The sequence below is a fragment of the Manacus candei genome, unplaced genomic scaffold (assembly GCF_025592945.1).
Source record: "Manacus candei isolate 608988 ecotype Guabito, Panama unplaced genomic scaffold, ASM2559294v1 h1tg000129l, whole genome shotgun sequence".
NCBI lineage: Eukaryota > Metazoa > Chordata > Aves > Passeriformes > Pipridae > Manacus > Manacus candei.
Genome location: NW_026138177.1, coordinates 132,916 through 156,825, shown reverse-complemented (window position 1 = coordinate 156,825; position 23,910 = coordinate 132,916). Strand labels below are relative to the sequence as shown.

At 49.7% G+C, this 23,910-nt stretch overlaps 1 protein-coding gene across 1 annotated transcript in view; it reads left to right on the top strand.

Moving 5' to 3' along the window:
• LOC127462511 (Friend virus susceptibility protein 1-like) overlaps window positions 1-23,910 on the top strand; it is a 184,356-nt gene that overhangs the window by 72,229 nt on the left and 88,217 nt on the right. The window lies entirely within an intron of this gene.

Here is a 23,910-nt window from a genome sequence, read left to right as displayed (position 1 = left end):
TGGTGCAATGAGACTCTGCAAAAACGATTTATTCCTGGATCCGATGTGATAGGTCTCCCAAATGATCTGTTTCTCATTTGTGGACAAAGAGCATGGAAAGGTATTCCGGGAAAGGCTGTAGGAGGCCCTTGTACCTTTGGACGATTAACCTTTTTTCATCCTCGCAACGTAACCTTGCCTAAACTAAGAAGTCGCAGACGTAGCACACGGCGGTTTACTCCGGACTGTAACTCTGATGTAGAGTTTTGGAATAAGGCTGAAAGAATAACTGCTAGTGTAATATCTCAGATAGGGACTGCTCATGCTTTGGCTTCTCTAAATAAACTAGGATGCTGGTTGGTTAAAGAAGCTAATGCTACTTCTGCTGCTTTGAGTGCATTGCTCACAGATGTAGACTCAGTTAGACATGCAAGTTTACAAAATAGAGCTGCTATTGATTTTTTGTTGTTAGCCCAGGGACATGGCTGTCAAGATTTTGAGGGCATGTGCTGCATGAATTTAAGTGATCATTCTGAATCTGTTCATGCTAGCATCCAGAAATTAAAAGCCCTTACTCAACAATTACATGTTCATGATGAATGGAACCTCTTTGGTGATTGGAAATGGGGATGGCCCTGGTTACGAAAAGCGTTAATAGGTTTGTCAATAGTTGGATGTATAATAACATGCATATTGTGTATGATTCCCTGTATACTAACATGTGTACGTCGAATGATAAACACCAAGCTAAATGCATTACAATCACGAGTAGTTCGTTATCACCCTCTTGCTACCATTGATCACGCAGTGGTATGTAAGGGGGGTACTTTTGAATTAGATGATCAATGGAGCATAGAGGCGTGAGAACAAAGTCATATTAGGATGTGAAACCAGCTAGAGTATGGTACAATGTAACGTCATGGCAGAAGCTAATTGTAAGGTAAATTGTGCTTTTCAACAAGTCAGCTTGTAAGGTCCATTGTGCTTTTTAGCAAGTCAGCTTGATATTCCCTATTATCAGAGCTGAGTTTTTCCTTGGTTTTGCTACATATTGCAAGATAGATACATCTACCCTTGAAACACAATGGTAGAGGTCATACATAGGGGTGAGAAAGATGACGATGGGAGGAAGATTATGTGGGCAGGGGTCGCTCGCCCCTTGCCCTACAAGTAGGGCATGCGCAGACTGCTACCATGAGGTAATGATCAGGCGGTGTTTGGCTGCCATTCAGGCATCACCTTATACTGTGTACTGGCCCTACGTAGTGTAATGTGGAACTGATAAAAATGGGGTGTCGGAGTTGCTGAGTTGAGTGATACTCATCCTACCACCGAGACTGTGTTGCTCCACGGGGACGCCCGCTAAGCATGGGTACCGACCAGCTGCTGCAGATCCTGACAGCCCTGGCCTGTCTGTGTGGGTAAGCACAGTTTTTTGATAGGAAGCAACTGAGAGAACAAACTTTTTTAATATCCTTTTAGTGTTCCTTTAATACTCCTTTTATGTTTATACTATTTTTCCTTTAGTTTCCCCTTTTACTAATATCCTTTTTTTTTTTGGTGTCCCTTTTCACTAGTTAATACGGTATTAAATGCTGTTCGTAGTATTTGTTTTAATGCCACCCGATAAGATAGTTACTTTGTATCCTTTTTTAGTTTTTAATTCCTCTTGCTAAGTTTATTACTATTCTTATTATTCTCACTGTAATAAAAGATATTTTGTGTGCTTGAGTATTTTTTGGCACTTGTCTTTATTCTGGACATGTATCCGAACGTACTGCTATACACAGAGATAACCTTTGGGGGGGGGAAAGAAAATGCATAGGGGAGAGAAAGGAACGATAAGAGCAAGGGAGAGTAAGAGAAAGAAAAGCTGAGAGTGGACAGATGTATATAGTCACCGCCCACAGGGTCCAGCAAAGCTTCCATGTCTGTCAGTTGAAGTGGTGGCCTTGATCTGCCGGGGGTGAAGGAGGGAAGTCCCCATACTCCAAGAAGTTATGAGTTATAGCCATGATTAGTGTCACGGACCATGCCTCGAGCCTCCAACATCTCGAGGGTTGCAGTCTCTCTTCTAAGGTTAGGGAACAGGCTTTGGGCATAGCTTGCAGTTACTGTGTGGACCAGTTGTCAGAGACTGAAATGGTTAATGATTTATGCATTCTAGGAGACTTTTCAGGCTTTTGACTTGCATGATACCTCTGATGAGCAGACGGGCCCCTCCCTCCCTCCAGTGTTGACGGTGTGAAGCCCTGAAAAGGCAAGAGCTGAGCTTACAGGCTTTTGACTGTTGATATATCTGATGAGGAATCAGGCCCCTCCCTCCCTCTGCTATGAGATGTTAGGGTTAGGGTTAGGATTAGGGTTAGGGTTAGGGTTAGAAAGGGTTAGGGTTAGGTTTTGAGTTAGGGTTAGGGTTAGAAAGGGTTAGGGTTAGGAAATTTAGGGTTAGGGTTAGCAAATTTAGGGTTAGGGTTAGGGTTAGGTTTAGGGTTAGTAAAAGACAGGGTTAGGGTAAGGGTTAGGGTTAGGAAGAATTTGTCTCAGTGCGCGATCTAACAATCGCGGTTTTAGCACATTCCGGACACGCAGCGGTGCCCAGTAAGCCCCTCTCAGGCTATAAGTCTGATTCACTGCCCACCGCTGTCAGAATCTTTTGCTTTTTCTCTTGGGTCTCTGCTTTTGCTGTTGCTGTTCAGTTGTGTGTCTGGTAGAATACCCACCGCCGTCCAGTATGTACTCTGCTTCTATAGAGCACTGGCCCCTAACCCCAACATTAAGAGAGAGACTGGAAGCTATGCGCAAACCCTGTTCCCTAACCCTAACCCTAACCAAGAGACTGCAAGCTATGTGCAAACCTTTTTTCCTAACCCTAACCTTAAAAGTGAGAATGCAAGCTATGCGCAAACCCTGTTCGCTAACCCTAATCCTAACCAAGAGACTGCAAGCTATGCGCAAACCTTTTTTCCTAACCCTAACCTTAAAAGTGAGAATGCAAGCTATGCGCAAACCCTGTTCCCTAACCCTAACCCTAACCAAGAGACTGCAAGCTATGCGCAAACCTTTTCCCTAACCCTAACCCTAAAAACGAGACTGCGAGTTATGTGCAAACCCTGTTCCCTAACCTTAACCTTAAAAAAGAGACTGCAAACTATGCGCAAACCCTGTTACCTAACCCTAACCTTAAAAAAGAGACTGCAAGCTATACGCAAATCCTTTTCTCTGAACCTAACCTTAAAAAAGAGACTGCAAGCTATGTGCAAACCCGATTCCCTGACCCTAATCCTAAAAAAGCGAATGCAAGCTATGTGCAAACCCTGTTCCCTAAACTTAACCTTAAAAAAGAGACTGCAAACTATGCACAAAACCAGTTCCCTAACCCTAACTTTAAAAAAGAGACTGCAAGCTACTAGGGTTAGGGTTAGGGTTAGGGTAAGGGTTAGGGTTAGGGTTAGGGTTAGTCAGAATCTGTCTCAATGCGCGATCTAACTATCGTTGGTTTACCCCATTCCAGGAATGCAGTGGTGCCCAGTAAACCCCTCTCGGGCTATAAGACCGATTCAGTGCCCATCGCTGTCAGAATCTTTTACTTTTTCTCTTGGGTCTCTGCTTTTGCTGTTGCTGTTCTGTTGCGTGTCTGGCAGAATACCCACCGCCGTCCGGTATGTACTCTGCTTCTATAGAGCACTAGCCCCGCCCACTGGGTGGAGTCAAGAGCTGGAGTCCGTGTTGATTGTTCTGCGTCACTGGCTCCGCCTACTGGGCAGAGTCAGTGCTGATTGGTGTTACAACCCGCCCTAGGAAAAGGGGAGAGGGGGTAACTCAGGTTTTTATTAATAATTCCCTTGGGGTGGATTAAAGTGAAACGACACTAAATAATCGGTGTCTGAAAACATATACTGGCAAGGTTTATTTTAACAATTCTGTATCAACAGGCATGCTAGCAGTTTGGGTGCTGTCATACCACAATGTGACACAGAGCTAACCTTTGGGGGAAGGAAAGAAAATGCATAGGGGAGAGAAAGGAACGATAAGAGCAAGGGAGAGTAAGAGAAAGAAAAGCTGAGAGTGGACAGATGTATATAGTCACCGCCCACGGGGTCCAGCGATGCTTCCATGTCTGTCAGTTGAAGTGGTGGCCTTGATCTGCCGGGGGTGAAGGAGGGAAGTCCCCATACTCCAAGAAGTTATGAGTTATAGCCATGATTAGTGTCACGGACCATGCCTCGAGCCTCCAACATCTCGAGGGTTGCAGTCTCTCTTCTAAGGTTAGGGAACAGGCTTTGGGCATAGCTTGCAGTTACTGTGTGGACCAGTTGTCAGAGACTGAAATGGTTAATGATTTATGCATTCTAGGAGACTTTTCAGGCTTTTGACTTGCATGATACCTCTGATGAGCAGACGGGCCCCTCCCTCCCTCCAGTGTTGACGGTGTGAAGCCCTGAAAAGGCAAGAGCTGAGTTTACAGGCTTTTGACTGTTGATATATCTGATGAGGAATCAGGCCCCTCCCTCCCTCTGCTATGAGATGTTAGGGTTAGGGTTAGGGTTAAGGTTAGCAAGGGTTAGGGTTTAGGTTTTAGGGTTTACGGTTTGCATTCCTGGAATGGGGTAAACCCACGATAGTTAGATCGCGCATTGAGACAGATTCTGACTAACCCTAACCCTAACCCCAACCCTAACCCCTAACCCTTACCCTAACCCTAACCTTAACCCTAACCCGAACCCTAACCCTAACCCTAACCCTAAACCCTAACCCCAACCCTAACCCTTACCCTAACCCTAACCCTAACCCTAGTAGCTTGTAGTCTCTTTTTTAAAGTTAGGGTTAGGGAACTGGTTTGGTGCATAGCTTGTAGTCTCTTTTTTAAGGTTAAGGTTAGGGAACAGGGTTTGCACATAGCTTGCATTCACTTTTTTAGGATTAGGGTCAGGGAATCGGGTTTGCGCATAGCAACACTAACCCTAAAAAAAGAGACTGCAAGCTATGCGCAAACCCGGTTCCCTAACCCTAAAAAAAAAACTAACCCTAACCCTAACCCTAACCCTAAACCCTAACCCTAACCCTAAACCTAACCCTAACCCTAACCCTAACCCTGATTCTAAGTCTGAGGAGAGACAGAAACCAGGAGACTTTGAAGTTCAACTGATGTTTCTACAGTCTCTCAGCTTTCCTCACATTAATGAAAATTGACTCATTGAGGATAATGAGGATGCAGCTTCAGCTATGGGGAATTCTAAGCATTCTGGGGTCGGTAAGACAACCTGGTAAGTAACACTTGAGTGAATGGGGAGTTGTCTTGGGGGCTTGTTTCCCTTCTCTTTTCTGTCTCTCGGTTTCTCATTTTGTTTGCTACTTTCTTTGGAATAAATGTTGTTTTGTTCAGCTTTCAACTGTGTACTGGTTTCAGTTTTGGCAATCTCCCTGCTGCCACGGTCCAGGGGGATGGGAAATAGGACTGAGCACTGCAATAACGGTTCTTGGCACAGTTGAGGGTTCGTGCAGCAATGCCACTTTATTCAGGGACAACAGGGGTTTAAATAAGGGGTTTAAAGTCTGAGGGGAGGATTCTGAACTGGGGAGGAGCATGGGACTGACAAGTCAGGGAAAAGTGTGATAGGGAGACAGGGAAAAGGTGGGTGGAACTTCGGAGTTCCTCTTTACCTCTTTACTCCTGACGGGGTACTGCGATCCCTCTACACCGTTGACTCTGATGTTAGTGGTCTGGGTTGGCCAGCCGTACGGCCAGTCCTTGGAGGCAATTATGGTGACATCCACCCCCATGTCGAGTAACCCTTCCACCTTGACTTTCTGAGGGTGCCTAGGTTGAGAAAAGTAGATGAGACATGTTAGAAGAGGGCGAGAGGTCTTCACCGAGGTTGTCCAGTGGACTTCCCTCAGTGATCCCTCCCTCCGCTCCTCATCTGGGGACACCACGCAGAGCAGCTCGTCGGTGGAGACCATCTTCGCCACGGGGAAGCGGTCCTCCAACTGCACGGGAGGGAGATGCACAGTTAGGCATATAGCTATATTTGTGTTCGTCAGTCCCGTCAGGAGAGTAAGCACTACAATTATTCCCTTAGCCACTGCTGAAAAGTGCGATATCATCAGGTAAGTCTTATCTGGATCGACCGGGGCAGATGGTCTAACCCTGGCCTGCTCATAGGAGCTTAGGTGAGTAGACGGGTGAGTAACGGAAAGGATTATCCAATTTAGGGGAACACACTGGTTTTTAACTGAGATAGGGTCTGCTGAATTTAAAGGATCACACTGAACGGGAATGAGGTCTGTCAGAGGCTCTTGGGTAATGGGGTAGCTGGGCGCGGTGTTGGGCGCAGGATGGAGCGGAGAGCAGGGGTTATTTGTGTCGTCGCGCCCCCCTGGGCACTCTGCTCCCCGTTTCCCTGATGTTCACAGGAGCAAGGGCGAAGATCGGGCAAAGATTGGAAGGTTACCCTTTTCCTCAGCTCTGGGGACCTCCTGGGGGGAAGGGGCTCACCATTGATATTGGTCATTGACCTAAAACTAGAAGACCAATGGCGGCCCTTCCCACACCTCCGACATAGGGTCTTAGGTAAATTTGGTTCGGGGACTAACTTAGGACAATGTTTTTTGAAGCGTCCCTTTTCACCACAATTGAAACATGATTGGGGACCCATGAAAGTGGCAGCCAATAGACGCGCTTTATGGGAATTAGAACCTATATTTTTACAAGCGTCTATCATTTCGAGTAGGGAGGGATCCTTTAACATCTTCAAAGCTTTCTGACAGTCCTCATTCGCCTTTTTAAAAACCAATTTATTGAATAAAATTTCCTGGCTCTCTTTTTGGTGGACCTGCCTGCTGATCGCCTCTTTTAGCCTGGGTATGAATTCTACAAAAGGTTCTTTTGGGCCTTGGTTAATAAGTGTGAAAGAAGGCGTCTGCACATAGGCATCTGTCACCCTTTTCATGGCCTCTAATGCCAATTCTTTAGTCGCTTCTAAAAATTTGGGGTGAATTCGAGCTTGATCCCCCCTACTCGAATAGTTCCCCTCCCCATAGAGCATGTCTATTGCCTGCTGAATTGGGATTCCCCTTCTTTCCATTTTGTCATTGACATATGCAGTGATTAATTTTTTCCATTCTGCCTCAAATACTGAGGACTGTACTGTTGTAAAGAGTCCTCCTATCACTGCTCTTATGTTGTAACGTATCAACTTATAGGCCAGGAAGAAGGATTCTAGCAACTCGATGGTGAAGGGTGCCCCCAACCCATACTCGACGATGGCCTTTTTCATATCTTTTAGCATGGGGTACAATATTGGTCGCCACTTGTCGTGACGAGGGAAGAATGAGACGCTCAATATGAGAATCAGCAAGCTTCGTTTATTGATCATTGCTAACAGCTTAATATATGCTTTATAATTAGTTCATACATACTGCAAAAGCTAAGCTCATTATTGGTTCTGCTCAAATGTTGATCTCACCTCTTACTCATTTCTTTGTTGACACAGGTGGTACTCAGTTGCTTTTTGTTTTGCTAATCACAATGTCCTGTTTACCAGCCAGCTAACAGGGTACAAGGGCACTGTAACCTCGCTATCTAAGATGTTCCCACGGCCTAGGCAAGCCGTGTTCTATAGCCAATTCCCTACAGCCACTCTGGGGTCCTTCCTTCCTCTACATAGATGGGAAATGCTTTTAGGAATTCAGTGTCTTTAGCGCTAGCAACCTCCTCCCTGAAGGCTCTCCAGATATCTGGTAGCTTAAGCTGCCATTCAGGGGAGTGCTGCATTAAGTCTATGTCCGGTTCAGGGTGGCGGCAGGCGGGGTAGGCCTCGGTGGTGTGAGGCCTACGGGCGCAGCCATCTTGCCGGAAGGAGGCCCTGACCTTTGCCTTGACCCTGTCCTTTGCCACCCTTCCACCCCTTGAAGGTGATGTATCCGGGGAAGAGGCGGGGCTGGAGGAAGTGGGTGTGCTCGTGGGCATGCCGGGGGAGGGATCTCTGATGCAATCAGGTGGAGGCGGAGGTGGCCTGGAGGGTGGTGCTAAGGGAACCCGCCTCCTCCTTTCCTGCGCTGATTTTTCCCCCGGTGTCCCTTCCCACCTTTTCTCCGTGTGGTCCCTGGGCCCCTCCTCCTCGACGCCATTTTGAATTCGGCGCGATGGTTTCTTCCCCCTCCCGCCATCTTGTGTGTCTGTCTGCTCAGTGTCCGTCTCTGTCTGCTCAGTGTCCCTCTCTATCCGCTCAGTGTCTGTCTTGGGGAGGTTGATATTCTTGTTCATCATCTGGTGCTGTAGCACCATCAGAACTAACCTCCATGCGATGAGCACCTCTTTAGCTATACGGTCCCCCTTATCGCTGTCCCGCCAGAGGCTGTAGCCTATGGCTTGCCACTGCTCTACGCTGGTGTCCTCGGCAAGCTGGTGACCCTTGTGGTCGAGCCATCTGGTGAGTGATTTTGCCAATTTTTTATCTAAGGGGTGACCGTGTTCTATTACAAAGTCTTTTAGGCGCCTGTATACAAATTTTTGGGAGGTTGAGAGTGTGAGTCCCATGTTGATGTTAGTCGGGTCTCAACAACAGTCTCTTGATGGAAAGTCCTCCCTTTGGTGTTCTACCGGGCTGTGGGTGTTAGGGTAGGGTGAGGAATGTCCTCAGCAGTTCACCTGTCTGGTGCGTCGACCCGTGCAGCTACCGCTGAGCCCACAGCCGTCCGCTCTGCTGAGGAGGACCAGCGGGGACGATCGCCTCTCCTGGCGTCGCCTGAACCCAGGTGAGGACACAGGAGTTCTCTCAATATGAGAGTCCTCAACTGTGCCCCACATTGGGCGCCACTTGCCATGGTCCGGGGGGATGGGAAATAGGACTGAGCACTGCAATAACGGTTCTTGGCACAGTCGAGGGTTCGTGCAGCAATGCCACTTTATTCAGGGACAACAGGGGTTTAAATAAGGTAAGTCTGAGGGGAGGATTCTGAACTGGGGAGGAGCATGGAACTGACAACTCAGGGAAAAGTGTGATAGGGAGACAGGGAAAAGGCGGGTGGAACTTCGGAGTCTCCAGGAGAAAGGGTCAATGGGAGCTCTCTTTGCACTGCAGCAAACTGTAGCCAATCAGTGGCAAAGGAGCGGGAAAGCAGGGGCGGACAGGGTGACAAACAACTTTGGGCAGGAAAATCTGAGGGAGAAAGGGGAACAATATGGAGGTACAACAAACTTCATAAAAATTGAACAGTAAACTGGGGTACATAAAACTCCATGACAATACAGCAATAAACTGGGGTAAAACTGGGGAACAACTGTCAGTCCGGTGGATGAATTGTCCAGTGTATAAAAGTCCATCTAGTTCCCATAGATGCTTCTCCATGCCACATATCTTTCCCAATTGGTTTTTTCTTCCACCACACCCTGCTACATGCAAACATAACAAACGACAGCATCAGCAGATGTCTTTCCATTCCTTTTTCCCTTCCCATTCTCCGTTCCTCTTCCCTTCCCATTCCCACAGCCAACACACTATTTCACTTCTCACTTTAACAAAGCTCTTTTCTCCTTCAAGCCCCTCAAAGGCGCCAAGGCCACATAGGAGGCCACACACAAACAGTACTCCTCTTCCCACTTGACTACACCTTCTCCCTCACTGTTCTACAGGGAACACCAGGAATCTGCTCGCAGAGGCCTCTCCTTTCCCATCAGTAGCTCAGCACAAGGAGTTAAAGGAACTCAAGCCTTAGGCCACAAGAGCTGACAGCGAGGAAACTTTGGGAGCAAACTAATGCTGCTAACACGGACCCAGCTGAATCCAGCACACAATCACAGAATCCAAGAGTCCTTCAGCTTGGAAAAGACCTCCAAGCTCACTGAGTCTTGTGCAGCCCCTCCCCGACCGCCTGCAGGGACTGGATGATGCTTTGCACAGGGGCAGAACCCACTCCCTGGGGCGGCCTTGCTGCCCCGGCCCTCGTCTGGCCCAGCCTCTCCCTGTGTGCGTGCTCCCCACAGCACAGGCTGCACTGGGCAGCATCCCCTGATGGGCCCTGCCGAGCTGCCCCACGGGGACACTTCCCTTTTATGTCACAGGTGCCACAGCCTGTCCCAGCCAACCCTGCCCATTGTCCCCACCCCGGCTCAGTGACTCACAGTGGCCCCTGGCAACCAAAGAACCAAAGCCCCACACCCCCAGAGTGCAACCCTACCCATGTGCAAGGGCCCCCCAAAGGGTTCCCTGCACAAAGCAGCCCCTCCAAACCCTTGTCAGATAGAAAACTGGGGGATGTGACCCTTGGATGCTTTTAGTACAGAGATACAAGCTTTTCTTGAATAATGGAGGGGGGCACTTTTTAATTATTAATATTTACAGTTATCCATTTGGGGACAGGATGTCCTACAGGCTAATGTGGTGTCACATTTGGAGTGAAAAGTACTTTTCAAAGAAACCCAGGGTGCATGGGTGATGCAGAGGAAGCTGCCAAGTCACCCAATGTGAAGCTCAACACTGCTTTGCAACAGCACTGCCCTTTCACACACATCTTTGGCAAAGACAAAGATGTCAGGCTTTAGTTTCTAAATCAGTAACACTTGACAAGACCTCTTTATGAACTGACAGCAAGAGAACTTAGGAGCAGCTTAGGGTTGGCAAGTGTAGGAGCCAAGAAGAGAAGGGCTGATGGGTATGTCATGAACACTGACAGCTGGATGGTCGTGGAGCCGACCAAGGACTGCCAGACACAAAAGACATCACCTGCTGGACTTGGCCCAAACACCAGCCCCCTCCTCTCCCTTCTCAACCACTCAACCACAGCCGGCACACACCCACACCTGCCAGGGCCAACTGGCTGTTTCTCTTCTCTTTTCTGCCTGGGGGCGAAGGAAGAAGGACAGCGAGGGCATTTGCCTTCGGGCCAGAGGGAAGGGGAAGGAGATCCCCTCAAATCCATCCCTGGCAGGATGGGGGCTGGCGGAGACATTGGGGGACCCCCAAGAATATTTTCAAGGGGAAGAAAGGATGGGGGCACCCACAGGGGGTTGGGGGGGGGAGGGACCCAGGAATCTCATGGTGGGACACTGGGGAGTTCCCAGTAGTTTCTTGGGGGGGTGGACCCCCAGCAGTCCGGGGTGGAAAAATGGACGGAGGAATCCGCCGTAAAGGGTGGGTGACACCCAAAAGACTCAAAGAGGGGGTCGGGAGGGGCCCCGGAGTCCTGGAGAGTGTTTGGGGGTCCCCAGGAGAGAGTCTGGGGGTCTGAGGTGGTCCCAGGAGATTTTCAAGGGTTAAGGGGATGCACAGGAGATTTGGGGGAGGAGGGGGAAAGGCGGAGGGTCCCCAGGAGTCTTGGGGGGGATCTGGGCGGTTCCCGAGAGTCTTGGGGGAGATTCGGAGGGGTCACCAGGAGCCCCCGGACCCCCTGAACTCACCCCACACCACCATGGCCTCGTTGGGGCCGCATGTGAAAAACAGCGCGGCGGGGGGAGACCCTGGGGCCGGGATTGATCGGGACCAATCGGGTTCAATCCCGATCCTCCCTTCCCCCGCCATCCCCGCCCTGCTCCCGGCAGCCCCCGTGGAAGTTTCGACGTTCTATTGGGTGACTCACCGCCACAAGGACAGGGGCCCAGCAGAATTTGGCAATGTCATTCCAGCAGAGCCGTTCTATTGGCTGCGACCCACGAGGGAGTCCCAAAACCTGTTCATGGCTTGGGGGGGAAGGACAGCCGGCACGGTCGGGAACGGGGGTGCAGAGGGTCTTCAAGTGCCCAGGAAAGGGGCAAAAAACTTTCCCCTCTCCCTCCCAGTGCCCCCTCAGCCCATCCCAGTGTCTCCCCTGCTCTCCCAGTGCCCCCTCAGCCCATCCTGGTCTCTCCCCTGCTCTCCCAGTGCCCCCGTCCATCGAGGTCCCAGCCCGGCCCTGCCCCCTGCTCTGCTCCGGCCTGGATTTCTCCCCTGCAGGGGCAGCTGAGGTGGCTCCAGGGCGGGCGGGAGCTTTCGGGGCAGGGGGTGGCTCCTGACATGCTGCTGGAACCGCCCCTGTCTGGGCGGGCCTGTCAGCCTGGGGCACCTCCTCACCTGAACCTGGGGGATGGGCCGGCAACTGGGAGGGGCTTTGGGAAGGAATGGGGAGGCTGAGAAGGGGTTGGAGGTTGTGGGGGTAACTGGGAAAGTGTTTGGGGGAGTTTGGGGGTTTGGGAGGGAGGTTGGAGAGATGGGGGCAGCTGTGAGGGGTTTTGGGGAATCGTCGGGGATGTGGGAAGGAACTGGGAGAGAGTTTGGGGGCATACTCAAGGGGAAGGGGGCAACTAGGAGAGGGTTTGAAAAGTCCTGGGAGGGCTGGAGGTAACTGGGAGGGGTTTGGGGGCATCTTGTGGGTTTTTGTGGGTCTGGGAGGCAGTCTGGGGGCCTCGGAGGGTTTAAGGGCAAGTTGGGAGTGTCCTGTGGGACCGGGATGGGATTTGAGGGTTCCTGGAGGGGCTGGGAGGGCTTTATGCCTTTATACTGCGGGCATTGTCTAGTATTGATGGGGGTAATCCGTGAGTTGACTGTTTCATAATCATCCAAATTTTAACAAGACTTTGAAGGTGGTCAACCTCAGTTTGAAGCAGCTCATTTTTAGCAACAAATTTATCCGATTTTTCTCCTGTTTCCCTCTCAAAGGCTAACGATGACTTCAACACCACATTTTCTGATTTCAAAACAGTAGACTCAACAACAGAAATCCATTCATGACTTCCCTGTCATCACTCCATCCGAATGTCTGTGCACTCACTGTGGCCTGAGAGAAACCTGCCTGTTTGCAGCGCACTGACTGGGCAACTTTTCTTTTTGCAGGTGGAAAAGGGCAGATAAAGAAAAAACAGATGAGTCCAGCAGAAGTGATGCTGCTTCTGTCAGAAGCAGAGCAGAGGCCGAAAGCACTTTAGGAAGTTGCTTACAGAAACACTTGTGCATTCCAAGTTACAACTCAGGAGTCTCAGTGACTTGTCCAACATGGGAGCTCCTTTTCCATTTCTCAACCCCCAGATTCCTCAGGAGTAGAAAACTGAAAACACTGACTCAGAAAAGTTCCATTCCTTCCTAATAATTGTGCTTTGTCCTTCCCATTTGACAGTGCTCTTGGAAATGTGCTGGTGTGATCTGGATCTGGGAGCAGCCCTGACCTCCCACAGCCCTGACCACACACACCTCATCCAACGGCAGGAAGAACCTGCCTGGCTCCTGCTGGGGTTCTCACCACCCACCGACAGCTTCTCCCTGCAGAGGGGTGGGCAACTACCCAGGCAGGATGAGACCTGACCCCAGCAGGCAGCAAAGTCCCTGCCCTGGCACAAAGAAGCCCGGAGCACAGGGACCCTGCTCTGCAGGACAGCCCCGGGCATCCCTGGCTGCACCCCCACCTTCCCACCCCGCAGCCATCCCTGGGAGAAGGAGCCCACCTGTGCTGTCCCTCTGACGGTGCTGCTGGGAAGGCCTGCCCTGGAGAACATCCTCCTCCAGCGCAACAGAGAAACTGGGAGAGTCCTGACAGATGTGCAAGGCTGTGGGATGTGGTAGCTTTAGGAGATTCCTCCAGGAACACAAGCAACATTGCCCTGCACCTGTAGACTCACTCTGCAGAGGAGTGTGAAGTTGTGTCCCCAAGTTGTGTCTCAGCTGAACACCTGCCATCTTTCTGCTGCCTTTAACCTCCCTTTGCCTTTCTTCTCTTCTCTCGTGCCTACAGGCAGTGCCCTCGGCCCTGCTGGGCTGTGCAGAGGAGCTGCTCCTGGGCAGAGTTGTCTCTCTGCAGTGCTGCCCGCTTGCCAGGATTTCCCTGTGTGCCAGGAGCCCGGCCCAGCTGAGCAGCACAGCAAGAGCCAAAGGCAGCCCTTTCTCTGCCCCTCTGGGTTCCCCGCAGGTGTCCCTGGGGCTCCAGGGGAACCTGCTGTGGAACAGACTGAAGGAAACAATAATGTTCTCTCTTCTCACCTCTTCAGTGACACTTCTTTCCAGCAGTGACATTTCTCCTCTTAGAAAATTACCAGGGTATGATGATCACCTTTTCTAGTTTCATCATTACACTGGACACCAGGAGGGTGACAGCAAAGGATCTGGTAACTCCCTGGCACAGTGGGGGTTTTCCTGGAGTCACACAGAGAAATGTGTCAGGGCTCTGAGAGGTGTCCAATCCTGAGCTGGACTGATGCACACACGGGGGTGTTCAGAGACACGAGTCCTTCCCTGGCACACACACAGGCAGTTCATTGCAGCAGGAGCAGTGTCTCCCTGGGCTCCTGCTAGCACTCCCAGCGCCTGGAGCCACCTCAGCCCTGTAATGCTCCCACCCTGCCCACTCCTACACTTCAGATGAACATTGGGGTTTTCTAGTCACTGGAACTGCCCAGACCAGCCCCTCCCTGGTCCCCCCATCTCCCTGCCCCGCCCCAGCCCAGCAGAGCAACACAGTCTTTTCTGGTCCTGCAGCAAGAAAGGGAGGCAATAGAGGACAGGGAGAGTGACTGCATGTCTGGACTGCTCAGGAGATCATCGGCTCAGGCGGCAGCTCCTGCAGCCCCAGGGCCAGACCCGCTTCCCAATGGCCCAGGCAGCTGCTGCCATGTGGGCACAAGCTCTGCTGCCCAGGAGGGTCCTGTAGTGAAGGACTTTGCAGATGGCCACGTAGCGGTCATAGGACATGATGGTGAGAAGGGCAAGCTCCGCTGTGATCAAGAAGAAAAGCAAAAAACACCGGTGCAGCTCATCCTGAGTAGGACATGCCCCTGGTGTTCCAGAGGGAATTGGCCATGGCTTTGGGGAGCGTGGTGCAGATGCAGCCCGGGTGTGTGAGGGAGAGGTGGAGCAGGAAGAAGTCCCTGGGGGGTGTGCAGGTGGTGGTGGCAGGCTACGGTGCTGAGGATGAGGCCGTTGCCCAGGAGGGCAGCCAGGGAGATGCCCAGGAAGAAGCAGAAGTGCAAGAGCTGCAGCCAGGAGGAGGAAGTGAGGGATGGAGCTGTGTGGGAGGCGTGTCTGGATGCACAGGGGATGTGCCAGGGCGATGGGCCCAAGGGGACATGCGCAGTCACATATAACTCTATTGGCTGAAGAAGTCACATGGTACGCAGGGATTTAAGAGTGGGAATTTTGAATAAACTTCTCTTTGTCTCACCACCGCACGAGGAGCATCATTCATTCCTTGTTATACAAGGGTCGCCTGCTACATGTGTCGCCCGAACAGGGACATCTTTAGCTTATATTAAGTGAGATATCTATCCTGGATCAGGAGATCAGCTGGTGTCTCCGGGATCGTCTTAATTTTCAGAGACGGGAGACTTCACCAGAAAAAACCCTGACGTCAATAAACCCCGTGCTCTTAGTGGCTTCTAAGAGACGGACAGTTAGTTTAGCGAGCTCAATAATAGTAAGATAGTGCACGGAAGAAGAGAAGAAAGAGTTAAGGAAGAAACCGAGAGGTCAAAGCAGGCACCGGAGAGAGCGGAGAGGGTCAACGCAACATCGAAAGCGGTGAGTGACTGGGACGCACCCCGCACGTCTAAGACTGCTCCCTGTGCGAAAGCGTGCCTGCAGCTCAGAGAACGAGCCGCGGAGCACCCTAAGATCGTCAGGGAAAGGCCTGTTAGTCCCCTGAGTGTCGGTCATCTGGTAAAGCGACTCTTCGCTACCGACTGTGTGGACCACGTGCAAGAAGCGGCTTGCCGCTGCCGCGTCCTAGCAACCCCAGCCACTGCTGACCCCCGCGGAGCCCCCGCTCCAGTTTTCTGTCCAGCAGAAACTGACCGCGGCTCCCCGCCTGCTCACCGCTGCTGACTGACCCTGCGGCGTGCTTAAAAAGCACTGCCAGCAAAAAGCCCCTGTGCCGTATTCAGACCGCGCGGGCTTCACCGACACAGCGCGCCCTCGACCCCCGCGCCGCCCAGTGAACCGCGGGAACCCCTGGAGCCGCCGCTGCCGACGCTGCGAACGCCGCGCTCACCGGAGACAGAGCCGGGACCACGCCGAGCCGCTGCCACGTGACTGAGACGCCGCCGTCAGCGCCGCCGCTTCGTTCGCCGCTTTGCAACCCGCACACGCCGATCCCTGAAGTCCCAAGTCGCCGCCTCTACAACCAGCCACCGCGTCCGTCGCTACAGCTGCCCGTGCCTGCCGCCGCCGCTTGCTGCTTGCCGCCTGCACCGGGACATCAGCCGCCGCCGCCGCCGGGATGCCACAACCCAACCGACAGTGAGCCAACACAAATCAACAAACCGACAGACCCTCTTCAACAGCGCACCCCAACAGCGCCGAGACACAAAGGTAACATGGGAAACTTTTTCCCTACCGAAGTATCACGGGACACAGAAGCACTGGCTGCTCTGCTGAATCCTTACTATGTTCAGGTTACAAGGGTTGAATTATCAGAGTTGGTGCGGCTCATTAAAGCAGTCGTACCAGAACTACCTCTGGTTGAAGCCCTCAACATTCACATATGGGACAAAATAGGCAATCTTATCAAACTCAAGGCTCAGAGAGGGGATTCCCAAGCAAACAATGCTTACCCAGCCTGGTAAACTATAATGACTGCATTAAGCAGATCCCACCAAAGAACGACGAACACATACACCCCCACTCAGGCTGCAAGCAGCAGCCCCACTTTTACACGCCGCAGTTTGAACTCACAAAGCTCCGCGGGGGGAGGGGGTGGACCCGTTCACAATTCAACTCCGGGGAAGGGAACCGGGAGCCCAAGGGACACGGACCGGCGGGAGGGAACGGGACCCCAGATGCGAGGTTCCAGTCAGTGGGACAGCAGCAGGGGGTCCCGTGACGGGAGTGGGGGGGCTAGCCCAGCTTACTCGCCAACCCATCCCGCGCATGAACGCCGAGTACGCGCCCAGGAGTGGGTACCACCATCTCACCTGCCACGCGGTTCGGACACCGACCCGTCCTTCCCCGCCCCCGCACCGTACTCCCCAACCACCACCACCACCCACCCACAGACAGTCGCTTTCGCCGGAGCTGCAGGGGGGGGGGAATGGGAGGAATGGGGGGAGGAGGAGGGGGATTTCGGGATAGCTCCGCTGGCAAGGGATGAAGCAACATACCGAGAAGGTACAATTGATAGGTGGGCTTTATGCAGAGAAGAGGCATTGCGTACTGGGGACTTACAAGTTATACAAGCATGTCCAGTAATTATCGGTCCACGTCAAAGTCGCAGGTTCCAACCATTACCACATGAACTAACCAAAGAACTAAAACAGTTAATGAGAGAAACTGGTCTATCATCCCCTAACACGCTTGCATTTTTAGAGTCACTAAGTTCCACATACATCTTCATGCCTCATGACTGGAGAACCTTGTTACAAATAAGCCTTTCTAACACACAATACAATGTATTGCTGAACGATTTTAGAGAAATCTGTTCTGCTTATGCTAATGACCCGCAAGCAGGGGTATCAGCACACCAACTCACAGGGGATGGGAACTATCATTCCATAGATGCTCAAACCGGTTACAATAGAGAGGTATACGAGGTAATAGCAAAACATGCCATGCGGGCAATAAGAAAATTACCTACATCAGACAGAGATGCAAACTTGTCATTTACCAAAATAATACAGGGCCCAACAGAACCTTACACAAAATTCCTAGATCGGCTGCAATCTGCTCTGGATAGGCAGATTGAAAATGAGGAAGCCAGGGAAATCCTTAGTAGAAGACTGGCTTTCGAAAATGCTAATGTGGATTGTAAAAGAGTTCTGCAAACCCTTCCTAAGAGGGAAACTTGCAGTATCTCAGAATTAGTTCGTGCCTGCCAAGAAGTGGGTTCTTTAACACATCAATCAGATTTGCTAGCAGTAGCACTGAGTACTCAGTTAAGGACACAACAGGGGGCCAGACCCAAAGATGGTTGTTTCATTTGTGGGGCCCCTGACCATTTCCAAAGGGACTGCCCTCAGAAACCTCTAGCATTGGCACCTCGAAAGCAACCCAAAGCAAGGAGGATGCCAAAAAACTGGAGGCGAGGGGCGCTGTCGCATGCCCCGGTACAGCAATCACATGTGACACAGGGGAACAGGCTGGCGATTTGTGCCCCCCCAGCTCAACCAGTGCTCTGTGCCCCTGCACCCCAGCCAGCGATCTGTGCCCCGCCACATCAACCAGCACTGGGCTGGACTTATCCAACAGGGACACAGTCCTCATAACTTCCACTGAGGTGGTGCTAATCCCGACTGGACATCGGGGTCCCCTTAATCCAGGGGTACATGCACTGCTGATTGGAAGGTCCTCTACCACCAGAATGGGTTTGTTTGTGTTGTCAGGTGTAATAGACTCGGATTCTCATAGCGAGATTCTGATAATGGCATGGACCCCTTCACCCCCCTGCTTCATCCCGAAAGGACAGAAGCTTGCTCAGTTAATCCCCTTCTACAGTATGTCGCCTGCAGGGGAGGGGGGGAGGGAGCAGGGTTCAGGGGCCTTTGGCAGCACGGGACAACCACAAGTTTACTGGGCAGCAACCATCACAGCAGCACAGCTGCTCATGACGTGCCAGGTTAATGGGCACCGATTTACAGGCCTTTTGGATTCGGGAGCCGATGTTTCCATCATAAAGGACTCCGAATGGCCACTTGACTGGCCTACTGTTTGCCCAGCTGCAACCATTCAAGGGGTGGGAGGCACACAAAGACCCAGACAGAGTGCTCAAGTACTCACTGTCTTGGGACCAGAGGGGCAAGTAGCAAAGGTAGCTCCATTCATAGCCCCGATCCCTTGCTCTCAGTGGGGACGTGATATACTTTCACAGTTTGGCACAGTAATGCAAATTCCTCCTGCAAGCAACCAGGTTTTTCAATAGGGGCCATTGGTCAGCCGTCCCAAGCACCGATTAAGCTGGTCTGGAAAAGTGACCAGCCGGTCTGGGTAGACCAATGGCCCATGAAAAAAGAAAGGCTTGAACATTTAAAGATGTTTGTAGAGGAACAATTGGAAGCAGGACACATTGTGCCAACAAATAGTCCCTGGAACACTCCTGTATTTTGCATTCCCAAAAAAACTGGCAAATGGAGGATGATTCGGGATCTCAGAGCAGTAAACGCAGTCATTGAGTCTATGGGGGCATTGCAACCAGGATTACCCTCACCTGCTATGCTCCCAGCGAACTGACCTCTGACAATAATTGATTTAAAGGACTGCTTTTTCACCATATTCCTGCACCCCGAGGATGCCCCAAGGTTTGCATTTTCTATTCCAGCATTAAACAACTCACAGCCTATGCAAAGGTATCACTGGGTTGTTCTCCCTCAGGGGATGAAGAACAGTCCAACCTTATGCCAAACAGTAGTTGCAAATGCTATTCAACCCATCAGAAAACGTTTTCCTTCTGCAATAATCTACCAATACATGGATGATATTTTAATAAGCATGGCCACAGAAAATGAACTGCAAATTGTTGTTACTGCTTTAACTGATGCTGTCCAAGAAGCAGGCTTACAGGTTGCAGAAGAGAAAATCCAGCGATCGCAGCCCTGGAGCTATCTTGGATGGAGAATCACGCAACAACAGATTTCCCCACAGCCGCTGCAGCTCGAGGTAAAAGACACTTTAACCTTACATGAGTTGCAAAAACTCCTGGGAGCTATTAATTGGCTAAGGCCTGTTCTAGGCTTAACCACAGAGGAGTTACACCCTCTCTTTGTGTTACTAAAGGGGGACTCTGATCTGACGTCTAATAGGGCTCTGACAGCAGAGGCCAAACAGGCGTTAGACATCTGTGCCAAGGCGATCGAATCTAGGCAGAGCAGAAGGAGAGATCCTGAACTGCAAATCTGCCTGGCCTTAATTCCCAGCAGGTACCAGCCATTTGCAGTCTTATTCCAGTGGGACCAGACTGAAAAGGACCCACTGCTGGTTCTAGAATGGCTATTTCTGCCCCACACCCCACCTAAAACTGTATGGACAATTAATGAAATGTTTGCTAAGCTTGTTATTAAAGGCAGAGTTCGATTACAGGAACTAGATGGAAGGGATCCAGCGGTCATTACATTCCAGCCACGAAGGACAATTTAGCTTGGATGATAGCTGAGGACACCGAGTTCCAAGCTACCTTAGCAGGTTTTGATGGTAACATTTCAGTTAATCTCCCTAAGCACAAACTTTGGGCAGAAATCGGTAATTTGCCTTTAAGAACCACGACTAGATGCAGAAGTGAGCCAGTAAAAGGCCTCACAGTTTTTACAGATGCATCTGGGCGATCACAGAAAGCTGCAGTGACTTGGATAAATCCTGATACCGGACAATGGGAACAAAAAGTACAGACCATGAACCAATGCTCTGTGCAGGTTCTGGAACTGGCTGCCATTTGTATTGCCTTGGAAAAGTTTTCTGAACAACCTGTTAATATTGTCACTGATTCTTGTTATGCTGCAGGGCTAGTTTCACGTCTAGAATGTTCATTTCTTCGGGATGTTTCTAACCCTCATTTGTTGTTTGAAATGCGTTGTATTTGGTTCCTTGTCAATCACAGAAGGTTTGATTTTTATATAATGCACATCAGGTCTCACACTGACATGCCAGGGCCAATAGCTGAAGGGAACCGAGAAGCTGACAAAGCAGCAATGTTCAACACAGTACCTAGGACGCTTGAGCATGCAAAATTGTCCCATTCATTTTTCCACCAGAATGCACGCTCTCTAAAGAGACAATTCAAAATTACTATCAATCAGGCCCAAGATATCATATTGACTTGTCCAGACTGTCAAAAAATTACCCCCATGCCATCTCAGGAAGGTGTTAACCCCAGAGGGTTAATATCCAATCAGATATGGCAAACAGATGTTACACACATCCCAGAATTTGGCCCCTTGAAATATGTACATGTAACTGTAGACACACCTTCACAGTACATCACTGCTACAGCACACACAGGTGAGAAAGCCAAGGATGTAATAAGACACTGGCTAAGCTGTTTTGCTACCCTTGGCACTCCACAACAGATTAAGACCGATAACGGACCAGCATACGTCTCTGAAAAGGTAAGGAATTTCCTATCAGAATGGGGAATTTCACATAGTACAGGAATTCCACACTCACCTACGGGACAAGCAATTGTAGAAAGGGCACACCGCACACTGAAAGAGATGCTAATAAAACAAAGAGGGGGGGAGAAGCTATACAGTCCGCAAGAACGTTTGTGGAAAGCCACATATGTTATCAATTTTTTAAATTGTGACAGTGTTGAAAGAAGCAGATATGAGAAGCAGCACAAATCTCAGGCATTTGCCTCTCCCAGGCCATTAGTCATGGTAAAAGATTTGATCTCGGGACAATGGACAGGACCTTTAGATCTTCTGACTTGGGGGAGAGGTTACGCTTGTGTGGCAACAGGAAAAGAACTGAAGTGGATTCCCTCCAGGTGTGTAAAGCCCTATTTGGATACACAATCACAGCTGCAGGAACCAGATAACTCAGGAGTTTAAAAACAGTTATGTTATGTTTCAGTTTATATTAATGACCAATGTGGTGACAAGCAAACTGCAAATATTGGTGTGTGTATGTGTATGCGTGAATGATGACGGCCGTGGTGTGTGAGATGAGTGAATGAATAAGAGAGTTGTGTGACTGGAAAACATAAAAACACAGAATACCTCACAAGACCACATTACCTACACCACAAGGTCACCTTGAAAGAATTGAGTTTTGATATGCTTACCCTGTTTCTTGAATAAAGTTTGAAATCCCCAGTTATTAAAAAACCCTCAGATTAATAAAAGTTATAGTTTACACACAGTTGGGCTAAAGGCCCCAAGTTAATAAAATAATTATCCAAGTTGCACTACCCTATAGGAATATAAGGTTTTAAAAGGTTTATATTAGAGTTAAGAAGCTAAGCGAAGCTTGGTAGTTTACAATGTTCTGGTTGTTTGCACTGTTTTTTGCACTGCTTTTTGTGACTTCTTTAAGATATTAGAGAGAGGGGATATGTGGGAGGCGTGTCTGGATGCACAGGGGATGTGCCAGGGCGATGGGCCCGAGGGGACATGCGCAGTCACATATAACTCTATTGGCTGAAGAAGTCACATGGTACGCAGGGATTTAAGAGTGGGAATTTTGAATAAACTTCTCTTTGTCTCACCACCGCACGAGGAGCATCATTCATTCCTTGTTATACAAGGGTCGCCTGCTGCTGTTGGACATGAGCTTCCTCCGGGCATCAGGAAATGTCCAAGGAGGAAAAGGCAGTGAAAACTTTGGGACAGGTTTCCTAGATCAAACCCATGAATTCCTCTGAGCATCTACCCTCATCCCAAGTATCTGCAGTCACACATATATAGATTCTGGACTGTAGAAGACAGGCTTAGCATGACTTTAAGATGATTTCTTCTCAATTTTTTGATTTATTTTTCTACTGCCAGGTCTGAGAGGGGCATCATGGAACAAAAGGAACCCTGAGACATTTCAGAATCCCACATGTATTGGGTCTGTCTGAGCTGGAGTTCATTTTCTCACTGCAGGCGTCACAGGGCTGTGCTTTGCATTGGGAGTTACAAAGGGGTTAATCACACCAGTGCTTTGGCAACTGCTGAGCAGGGCTGGTGCAGCATCTGCATTGTCAGCTTCGTCCCCTGAATCGGGGGCAAGATCATGGGAGGCGATACAGACAGGTCAGTTGAGCCAAATGGACCAAAGGGACATTGCAGAATATATGGCATCAGCTCAGCTACAAGAACTCAGGAAAGGAACAGGAAAGGGGGAAAATCCATTTTTTTACAATACATGCCTTCTGAGCGGCTTCTCTGTGTGGTGAAGCCCTGCTTCCCATGAAGTGGTCAGGAAGTAGAGAGAAAATCTTTTTATTTCTCATCTATCTCACACCTAGGATGAATAACTATTATTCTCAACTATAACCCCAATCTGACTTTAATTACATTCTATCTATATACTGTAACAACTTCCGCCATCTTCTTCATCCTTAACACAACCAATACCCTAAAACTATCCACTGTTATATCCACATGAACCAAAATTCCATCACTAACCACAATCCTTATGCTCACTCTCCTCTCCCTTGCAGGTCTTCCTCCCCTAACGGGATTCCTACCCAAATGGTTAATTATTCAAGAGCTCACAAAACAAGAACTAACAGTAGTAGCCACAGCTATTACCCTACTCTCTTTACTTGGACTTTTCTTCTACCTACGACTGGCCTACTGTGCAACCATCACACTACCCCCAAACTTCACTAACTACATAAAACAATGACAAACTAACAAACCAACTAACACCCTAACCACAACCTTTACCTCCTTATCAGTTATACTCCTACCACTATCTCCCATAGTACTCGCAATCCCTTAGAAACTTAGGTTATTTAAACCGAAGGCCTTCACAGCCTTAAACAAGGGCTAATCCCTCTTAGTTTCTGTTAAGGTACACAGGATACTAACCTGCATCTCCTGAATGCAACTCAGATGCTTTAATTAAGCTAGAACCTCCCCCTAGACAGATGGGCTTTGATCCCATAAAATTTTAGTTAACAGCTAAATGCCCCAACCAACAGGCTTCTGTCTACTAGATCCCGGCGCATGTTTAATGCACATCAATGAGCTTGCAACTCAACATGAACTTCACTACAGAATCGATAAGAAGAGGAATCAAACCTCTGTAAAAAGGACTACAGCCTAACGCTTCTACACTCAGCCATCTTACCTATGACTTTCATCAACCGTTGACTATTTTCCACTAACCACAAAGATATCGGCACACTTTACCTTATTTTTGGCGCATGAGCTGGTATAATCGGCACAGCCCTTAGTCTCCTCATTCGAGCAGAACTAGGACAGCCAGGCACCCTTTTAGGCGATGACCAAATTTACAATGTAATCGTCACCGCACATGCCTTCGGTATAATTTTCTTTATAGTAATGCCTATTATAATCGGAGGGTTTGGTAACTGATTAGTACCATTAATAATTGGTGC